The sequence below is a fragment of the Falco rusticolus genome, chromosome 10, assembly GCF_015220075.1.
Source record: "Falco rusticolus isolate bFalRus1 chromosome 10, bFalRus1.pri, whole genome shotgun sequence".
Lineage (NCBI taxonomy): Eukaryota > Metazoa > Chordata > Aves > Falconiformes > Falconidae > Falco > Falco rusticolus.
In genome coordinates this window covers 5661579-5672681 of record NC_051196.1, presented here as the reverse complement: position 1 = coordinate 5672681, position 11103 = coordinate 5661579, and positions in this window count along the sequence as shown.

Genomic DNA, 11103 nt, shown 5'->3' with positions numbered 1-11103 from the left:
TCTACAAAATGGCATGCAGGGCATACACTTGAAATTCATAGAAGATTCTTCATATTTACTCCTATTTTTTGGAAATAAATTATGTCCAGAAGAGCTATTAGAACAGGGCACTGAAGAACAGAAAAAAATTAACACATTTTAATACTCATTTTACTGTAAATACTTTATGATAGCTTTTTACCTATTTTTTCATATAACTTCCTTTTACAGATGGTTTATATAATCAGAAAAGAAATTATAAGAAATGTTTTTTTTCATAGGATATGTTCTATAGGATATGCAGGATTTCTATCATGTGAAGGCCTTAAACAAAATGCAGTTTCTGAACATTCCTAAAATGGAATGTGGAAGAGTTGGAAGACGCATGCAGAAACTGTGTCAGCGCTGCAATGTAATCAGGAGGTACCGTGGGATAGTTGTTAGTCTCTAGCACGCTTTGTTAAGGGCTGTTAATGTAAGAGTGATGCCAGAAAAACCGGAGGGAGAAACTGCAGGCAACAGGATGCGTACCTGGAAATAGCAATCATTCCTTGGGTAAAGGTAATTGAGGTAATTGGGAAGACTTTGGGTATTTAAAATCCCAATCACAGGAAGTCATGCTTAATCAGACACCCAAAGGCAAAGGATGATATAACTTTATATTGACTACTTACTTGAATTATCCTGTATCGAAGAATTAAAATTAAACAAAGCCAGCACTACCAATAGGAAACCTAGAGCAAGACTTCCACAGCGATCTCTTTGGCAGGCTGCTAAGAAAGAGGCTACAGGGTCTTCCCCCCGCTGCCCAGATTTCTGCAGCTCCATGGAAGATCCAGGCTGTCACCAACAAAATCTAGTATTTCCTTTCTGGTACGAGCTAATTGCATGAAGCTTCTTCTAGTAACCCTACATTCATCTGTAACACTTCACAGTTCTTTAAGGATTGCAAGTCAATGGAAATACTCTACTATAAAAAAAAATTGAAGAATACCTTATGTCATGTATTTATTTGTAGTCACACAGTGTATATTGCTGAAATTATCCCATCAAGTACATTCAGTGAGGTAGTTTCCATAACTCTAAGTCCAATTCTGTCATGGCTCTGGCCCTTAATCCTTGTATTTTCATATTCAATTTTTTTGTAGTTTTCACAGGGGAAGTTAAGCGCACAATGCGTTTCCTGGAGGACATTTGTAAAACGGTTTTCATGTTAAGGGTCAGTGATTCAAATTCAACAGATTTTATCTAATGGATGTTCTGGAAGGAGCAGAATTAATTTAAAATGCCTAGAATCCTTACCAAGATGCTTTAATTGGTAAATAAGCATCTTCTACTTAGGAATGACAGTTATGTAAGAGTAGAGTACTGGCACATTATTCAAAGGGATTTATTGCATGCCTTTGCTGTTTACATTTACAAGCAGAAAGACACCCATGCTTGAGGGACAAAACCAGATATTGTTTTAATGAAAATGATCTCCGAGTTTGGTGGAAAACTTTTCAAGATAGGATTGCAGTAGTCAGCCGCTAGCAGAAAGAAGCCAGCAGCATTAATACGTGTCACAACTCAAACAACTTGACGCAGAGCTTGTGTGCATGGGAGGAAAAAGGTAGTATGTATCTACGTATGCACTGCTCACTGAAGAACTTCAAGGAGGAGGACAGCTAATCAGCATACTGCACAGTTCTGGCCTCATTATGAACCCTGTCTTTGTGGATACTCCTCATCCATCAAAATAATTCTACCAAATGTATCAGGAACTCTGCCAGGATTCAGCTTATGCACCCAAGTGTGGGTATGCAGAGGATGTTGGAAGCGTCACTTTGCATCTTCCAAGGTGCCAGAGAAATCACCCATCAGCAAACCTCCTCTGGATCCACAGTCATCCCTCTGCAATGAAGCAGGGACACATCAGGCCATGCAGAAATACAGCACACATCCTAATTAAGAGCAGAGCTCAGGCAGTATCAAAGCATTTGCAAACACAGTATCAATTTAAAGAAAATTACTTATTTTCCAAATATAAATGTAGTATTAAGTTCTAAATAGTAATGGTCTTTTGCTTGAGAAATATACTCAAGAGTAGCTGAAGGGTATGAAGGAGGATATGGAATATAAGGAATAGCACTTCAATGTGGTGCTGTTGGTTAATTCTGGCCATGACAGCATACCTAATTTGCCACAGCGCAGCAAGTACTTAAATTCATGCGTGTGTGTGGTGAAAGTATAGAGTGGTCTAGAGACTCTTTCAGACTTCTTAATGGAAAAAATTTTAGCTACCTCATTTCAAGTAAATCCAAGCCTTTCAGAAAAAAATTACTAAATTGTGCTATGTTGCCTGCAAATATTACTTCCATTAGAGTACTGCATGGTCTTTTGGAAGAGCAGAAATTCATCATCCAAGTCAGGAATCACATCATAGTAGCATTAAGTGTGATCTTGGTTTTCTATTTAAATCAATGGAAGTTTTGCTCTGATTTCACTGAAAGCATAGCGTAAAAAGACCAGAATTATCTTTGCTTCATCCCACTAAAACCTATGGACAAATCTGCCTGCAATGTTTCAGCATCCCCCAGAGGTACCTGGCTGAATCCTTGCCCTGTGAGAGACTCTGCATTAAAATACCAAACTAATGAAAAGCTAGGTCCTCCAGCTATTTGTTCGTACTCTGTTAGTAAGGTCACCCTGTTCTTAGTCTCACATTATTAAAAACACGTTCAACTCTAACGTGGTCATTAGATTATGAAGCAAAATGCCCATCTCCCATCTAATATTAAAAATCTTTGAAAATCCACAAGATTTAAGTCAGAAAAGCCAGAATTTTTCTAAAACCAAGTAGTCTTCATGAGATTTAATACCTGAATAAAGATGAACATGCTAGTCTTATAGAAATGGCCCTACCATGCAATGAATAAACATAGTTCCTGGCTACCACCTTTTTCTGAAGCAGCAGAGAACATGTGATACTGATCATCTCTGATCTCTCTCTTTGGTTGAGAAAGGCTTTAATAGCTTGTTCTAAAGACAGAAGTGAACTTTTCTCAATGCTGAAAATACAAGCAGCATTCCCAGCCTTTTAGCAAATTCCTTTGGTATCTTTGAGTATGCATACAGCTTTCATTAAAAGGGGAAGATACAGATTTGAAACAGATGTGGGTTTGCTTTCTTTCTGAAATTATTGCTATCACAAACCCTACAGTTTAGAATAGACAGCATAAAAATCTTATTCTCAATTATACCACTTCTACGTGCTTTATTTTTCTCACATCACAGTTCCATAAGCTTTGCAGTCACCACACAGTTTTCCACAGAACAGGACAGATAGCCTGACAGCTGCACAGGGCTTACACTGAAGGCATTTGAAGAATCCTTCTTTAATCTGATTTTAGTGGAAATTAAGCTTTACTCATTTTCCATTTGCACCAAAATTAACAGGGTTGATCTCATGAATAACTAAAACATTCCCCAGAAGTTTGGAATCTGTTATGTGCAGTCTCAAAAGCTATTATTATGTTGCATTCAAAGAAAGAAAGAACAAATGAATGAACCACAGGAAAAAGCTGAAACTATCTGTTTCCACGACACTGTGCATCATAATGTAATTTGTTAAGATTCCATCTGACCCTGCAATAAAGGGGATTTTTAGCAAACCCTAGAATATATTCAGTCTCTGAAAAACAGGCCACATGGTGAGACGTGGTTATGACCAGAACTCGGGTATTGAGCTTCCCACAGGCTCTTCCATAACTATTAGATTGTTTCCAGTAAGTCCCTTTCAACCCTAAATTACTTCAAAAATATTCATAATTTTTCAGTCTCTTTTCAGATACCTCAATTCTGAGAATTCACCAACCTTTTTGAGTGCAATAATCTCCAACAGTATTTTTCTACTGCTGTATTTCTTCTCCTTTTTTTCCTTTCTTAAACAAGCATATAGGTTAAGGAAGCTCAAATAACCATGCTAGGTTATTTGGTCACCTAGCATTTTAGTAACCTAGCCCAAGCCATTTAGGGTCAAACGAGACTTTTACATCACTGAAGACCCTGCAACTTACTAGAAAACATTAGTCCAACAGCAAAGTACAAATGTTGTTATTATGCTCTCAACTAAGTGCACACATGGAGATTAGAAAGTACTAATAAAGCATGACTAGCACCTTTGCAAATAAAGGACTTAGAAGATAAATACACTGCTTGCCTAATGGCAAAAGGCAGAGATGTGATGACAGAGGTAGAGCTTGTATTGAAAGCTTTTTTTTTTTTTTTAGCCCATGCTTAAACTGTATATCCCTCCGTCATCATTAAGCACTGGGAAGGAATATTTTGGGCTGTTGTTGTAAATGAGGCTTTAAAAAAATTCTGGTGCTGATATTTTCATTGGTTTTGAAAATCTTTAAATGATTAAATAACTTAATTGCAGGCTACTATTAACCCTTAGTGGTACAGAAGTCAGAATATTTTGATGTAAGACATCAATTCTTGCCCAAAACTGGAGTCCTGTGAGGGACCCTAGGTCTGCAGTCATTAACGTGAAGGGATTTTTGCCTTGACCAGATGATAAAGCCTTAACACTCCCTAGGTCTGCAGTCATTAACGTGAAGGGATTTTTGCCTTGACCAGATGATAAAGCCTTAACACTCTGAGTACCTAAAAATTGTTTTGTGCAGTCTGTTCAGTTGGTAACATTCCTCAAAACCTCAGAAAATAGTATTAATTTTTAAAATAACATAGGAAGCAATATTTGTTTCTATCTCTGAGAGTATAGCAATTCCACTCAACACAGAGATCCTGTGATTTGTTGGGAAGGCTGGGGAAGGATGACTCTTCAGGAGGATTTGCAAGGGCTCCACATGTCCCTCTGTGCAAGATTTGGGGAGAGGCTCAGATGTGCAGAGAAGGATGGATTTAAAGGGTTTGTTGCGAGACAAGCCTTCCAGCCCCCTGGTAATGAGGCAACTGAACCTGTACCACTTACAAGATTATACATCTGAAGCCTGAGGCTCACAGAAAAGAGTTTGATAACGCTTTTCCAACAGACACAATTTGTTCAGGCAAACCAGTTTGTCTTGGCTTCAGTTCACCAGCCCGCAAAACGGACGTTACCTAACTGTGGTTTTGTGAAATAAGGAACAATTGCAGAGTGCTTTCAGATAGACTGATGAAAGCTTTCACTTGAATATCACATTTTTATTGGGGGAGGGTGTAATATATGGAAGGATGTGGGAGTGAAGCCAGAAGATGCGACAACGTAAACAAAGGAAGTAAGGTCTGGATGAAGAATTGTTGGTTGTCCTGATCTATTTTATAGGTCAGCCCGTCTCAGACATTTCCACCTCCACTACCTTTCACAGCTGAAAACACTTGCAGCAAGTACCACAAAGGCAGGCAGTATTAGCTACCTTAAATGAAATATCAACAGCAGAAAAGTAGGCAGCATGTGGCTACCCAGTTCTAGGAAGCTCTTAAGTGTTGGCTCACAGGGCAGTTCTCCCACTTCTAAGTTGTATCAACAGATTTGGAATCAAAGCTTCTGTTTTTTATTTACACTGCAGCAGTTGTCCGCAACACAGAATAACTCCTTAGCTTCACCATCCCAGAAACTCCTGGCTTAATATTTACCTATTTTACAGAGTAAGTAAATATTTCATATTAAAACTGCCTGTAAGAAGAAACAGTGTCTAACTGATTATCTTGTGATGGCCATTTAGTTGCACAATTGATTTGATGTTGGTCTTCTGAAATTATTTTTAAGGTATTGTTATATTCATCTCACTATTTAATTCCTGCTTCTGTCAAGAACATTCTTAAAAAGTGCTAGTTGCAGGAGTATGTAGCAATCTTGATTTTCTTTCTTCACAAGGTTTTCTGTACCCTTTGCTTCAAGCTGTCCTTCTCCTGCTTTGCCCCCATGACTTGAGTCATTCAGGTCAACCACATAACTTTTCATCCAAATTAGATGTATGTTCAGTAGAATTACCAGTTAAATACCAAAGCAGATGTCTATATAGATTCCATCTTTTGCAATAAACCTCAAGCTATGCAGCAAAATGTCATACTGATCTGTGAATTTTCCTACTCCAGGATATGTCATTTATTTTGAAAGAGCTTGCATTACGATTTATTTCCATTCCCCTGCAGTAGGTAGAAGCCTGTATTTCCATTATCTAGAGACAGCTCAGCAGAGGCAAGAAAATTACAAACAATGCTCTTTCAAATATTCTCACCCAGCCTTACTTGTGTGAGTACTTTTGGAGATGAGGAAAAATATTTGCAATGAGTATTAAACATGCATGAATTGACAAAGAATAAAGATCAATGGTTAATAAAGTATAAAGGGTGCAGAAGCAGAGTAAAACAACTTTTAAACTACTTTTATGTTTAACTAGGGTTTATGTAGGTGAATACTAAACATGCAAATTGCCCCCGGCACATCCTTTGTGGAAATCTCTTTAAAATTTCATCAAAGAAAGGAAAAGTTGGGATTATTTCCCTTTCTGTAATACAGCTGCCCCTTGCCACAGATTATTTACGCATCTTGCTCATAATACTACTACTGAAGAGAAAGTGTTTCATCTCTGTAGTAGACAAAATGTTTCCTGATGGCCAGGGTCCAAAGCAACACAGGATGGTACACAACTTGCAACCATATCCTCCCATTCTTGTAACAGTCAAGTTTCCTCAGCAGGTTTTTCAGGAACAAGATAACGCTGGGGTCCAACAAGGACACCAACAATACTTTTTTGCTAAATACCATTCCTTTTTTTTTCAGTGTGAGGAAACAAGTACACACCCAGTCTATCAGTCATTGTTCCAATGAGCACATAGATATGTTTTATGTGTTTTACTTCCAAAACTGCAAATATTATCTGCACTATTCTACAGATGTCCTCAAACATGCATATTTCATTTCAGCATAACCAGATCAAACAGCGGACAAAAGGGTGCTTCATGCTGTGGACCATCTAGAAAGGCTGGGGAAATGGCTCCCAGACCAGAAATGCTCTTTCTACCTTTTCACTGGAAAATTTGGTCTTCATCACATTCCCCATGGAAAAGCAGCAGGGAAAAACAGAGTCCAGACAGGCAGGGAACTGGGGAGTGAGAGCCACCTTGCCTCAAAGCTCGCTTTGAAGGACAAAAACGAGAGGCCATAAATACTGGTTTAAATCCTCCACTTCTGTACTTCCTGAAAAACACTTAATACACCTATTCACCTGCATACTCGCTCACACTCACTTGCACGCTCACCAGTATGTATGCACAGTGACACCTCTTTACATTCACTCACACAACTCCCACGCCCAGTTCCTCATACATGCTGACTCCAACTCCATCTCATGCCCACACTCACATGTACTCACTCACACTCACTTGGTCATACAGCTGCAGCACCTTGCACTCACAGGTCCTTCCCTCCCATCCTGTGAGGTTTTTCTTGCTACAACAACTAATCATTTATTCAGCAAGTTGCCCATGGGCCAGCAGTGTGCCCTTGTGGTCAAGAAGGCCAGTGGGACCCTGGGGTGCATGAGGAGAAGCATGGCTGGCAGGTCAAGGGAGGCGATTCCTCCCCCTCTGCCCTGGTGAGGCCACATCTGGGGTGCTGTGCCCAGTGCTGGGCTCCCCAGCTCCAGAGGGACAGGGAGCTGCTGGAGAGGGGCCAGCGGAGCCTGCAGAGATGATGAGGGGATGGAGCATCTCCCGTATGGGGACAGGCTGGGAGGGCTGGGCCTGCCCAGCCTGGGGAAGGGAAGGCTGAGAGGGGATCTCATCGATGCACACACATCTCTCCAGGGCGAGTGCCGACAGGACGGAGCCAGGCTCTTCGCAGCGGTGCCCAGTGACAGGACAAGGGGCAATGGGCACAGCCTGCAACATAGGAACTCCCATCTGAATATGAGGCAGAACTCCTTTACCTTGAGGGTGACAGAGCACTGGAACGGGCTGACCAGAGAGGCTGTGGGGTCTCCTTCTCAGAGTCACTTAAAACCCACCTGGATGAGATCCTGTGCCACTTGCAGGGGGTTGGACTTGCCTTAGCAGGGGGTTGGACTAGATGATCTCCAGAGTTCCCTTCCAACCCTGACCAGTCTGTGATTCTTCAGCTATGAATTTTTGCAATTAAAGATAAATTCTCATCAGGAACTAAGCACCATAATTTAAAAACCTCAAGGAAAAGGAAGACCTTGGTTCCCACAATTCATGACAATACAAGGTAATAGCACTTTGCATCCACAGTGCCTAAAGAGCAGAACCATACTTTTGACAACACGCATAGCAAAGTGAGAAGTGTGCTCTGAACTTTTATCTCTTAAATATACATCATACCCTACCTCGTCTTTCTCCATAAAGTGGTTAAAAAGCATATACTTTAACTCTGATTTGCAATCCAGCCCAAAAGGTGGGATAATTTCACAGAGCGGAAGACAGTTGAGAAATGGCAACATGCAATACCAAGGAAAGACAAGTAGCAACATTTAGCATCTACCCTTGAATCTGCCACCTGATTTGATCGCTTTCTTCCCGTGTTATGAGAAATAGTGACCATTTTGATTTCCCTCCAGCATGCCACTCATTACATTACAGTAGACCTGCATATTGTATTTACAATACCAGTGTACAATGGATTTATGCAGTAATACAACAATCCTTTCCATTTTATGCTATCATTTGCCTAGGAATTCCACTATACCTGACACTTTCTATTTTAACCACCACTGAGTATTACACTGATGTTTTCGCAGAACTTTCTTATTACATATCCACAATCTCAGGAATAAAGAGAGCTAGTCTGGAGCTTGCCATTTTGGGTGGGAAAAAAACGAAAACAAGACCGCCTTTTCTTCAAGGCAAATGAGTTTACTAACACATCATTTGCTGCTTTATCACCCAACTACTAAGTATCTGCAGATCTACAGTAAAAGGTCAACTTTAAATTTTATTACTCTCTAAGTAATTCCCTGTCATCAGCAAACTTACATCATTTTGTACCTCCTTTGGGATCATTTATGGTAACACTGAAGCACGGAGGCCTGGTACAAATTTCTAAGAAACGTCTCTGCTGCCCTGCCCCTCATTAGTCCAAGGTTGATAAAAAAATAATAATAAACAAACCAAAAAATGTAAACACTGCAAAAATAAAAACCCCATGTTGACTCCCACTTTTTTTCCCCCTGCAATAATCAAGTGATAATCACACGCACACAATTATGACAGGACAGAAGTAGATATAATGTTAAAAAGCAGGCATTTTTTAAAACTACTACCACAATCTTGTAAATATCTGGTAGATACTTAGCCTTTGCCTAATGCTCAGATGCTACACATCTGCCTTATGATGACAATGGCATTATATAAACTAGAGATGACTTGAAAAAAATCTGGAATCAAATACTGATTTACACAAGAAATCAAATAAAAACTGCATCAGGAATAAAGTGTTACATTTTCCTTTAATGAGACGTTTATGGTACTTCTTGTTCCGCATGAGATATGTGTGATATACATATACTGTACATCTTTTACCACATTTTTTTTCCTACTTTTTAAAATATTTCCATCAGTGGAAATGAGAAACCAAAAAAGTGCTCTGATACATTTCTTGCTGCAACCACCACACCCTATCTTTTACTACTTCTTTTTCTTGCAGTTCAATATTATCTCATTTCCAAGCCAACCTCTCTTCAGTTGAGCATACCAAAATAGCTTGTACCAACTCAGATGTCTTACCTCCTTCTTAAGCAAGATATCGTTCCTCTTCTGTCTTCTCTTTGCGGCTTTTCCACGTTGCTTCAAGTCTGAAATTATCCTTGTGCCCTGTACCAGTATTCATGTTTACCTATACCTTCAAAACAGTGAAACTTGCATTTTTTTTAAACTAGGCTTTCTTCCTCAATTTACTCTGTTCTTTCCTTGAGAATATATTATGGGTCTTGCCTCAGTTCTAACTATAGGCATTTTGGAGGCAAGATTGCACCTGTTTCTCCAGCCACATTTCCTTCTTTTGTTTCTAAGCACCCTGCATCTGTACCAGGTTTTGGTAAATGTGTATGTAAATAAACATCCCCTACAGAATAAAACCTGTCTATTTCCTTTTTTAATCAGTGTAGAGCTGAAATGTTCAAGGAAGCCTCCCATCTCCGATCTCTAACCTGAAGTCCTGAGTCACTGGCTTGCTCATTTAGAAAAATATATTTTATAGAATCTTACAGACATGTAAAAAAATACTCAAAAGGAAGTGGGCATAAACCTAAACATGTGGTTAAATATTTTGCTGCACCAAGGCCTAAACATTCCTGTTTCCAAATAAAGTTATTTGGCTGATAAATTTCTGTTTAAGAGTTGCTGAATTTAAAAGCTGAATCTGATTAAGCATGTTTACCTTTATAAAACATGTCCAGCTGAAGGAGAACCCTCTTTGATCAGACTAAGTTTTATTATCTTTGTTCTAGGGTAGCCACCTTATTAAAATTCAGTAAATAAAATTTTTTATTATTATGAAAACATTTATTTATCCTCATCCCTCTCAACTTTCTAAGTTCACAGTATATTTTATTTTTCCTTTCACTTAGAATATACAAAAAAAGAAAAAATATTTTTTGTAATTTAAAAATTAGAAAATCAGCCTTGAAAATTAATACATCACTCTAAAAACTCCAGCAGAAAGCCCGGTAGGTACATGCCCAAGAAAGGATAGGCAGAAGATGAGAGATTATATAGAATAGCTTTAGACTTACAAACTTTCACAAAGAGCTCACTTGTTCCATGTCTCAGCTGCTCAGTACTTAACAGAAAAGTGACCTGCAGTTTCTACTACTACATTTTAAATAGCTACAGTAACACTGGTAACTCATCTTTACTCTAGAATTTGAGTTTTGGCCAATATTAGAAGACAATAGATTTTTTCTTCCTTATCTTGCCAAATTAACTAGTGTAATGGAATTCTTGTAAAGAGTTGCAACAAATAGGGTTATGTAGCATTGAATAGATGACTAACACCAAAACAGGAATAAGAAGTCTCTAACAACTAACCAGAACAATACATCTTGTTTTTTGTTCCAATTAATCACATGACATGACCAGCAGCAGATCCACCAAGAGACCAAACTGCAAGCACTCCCA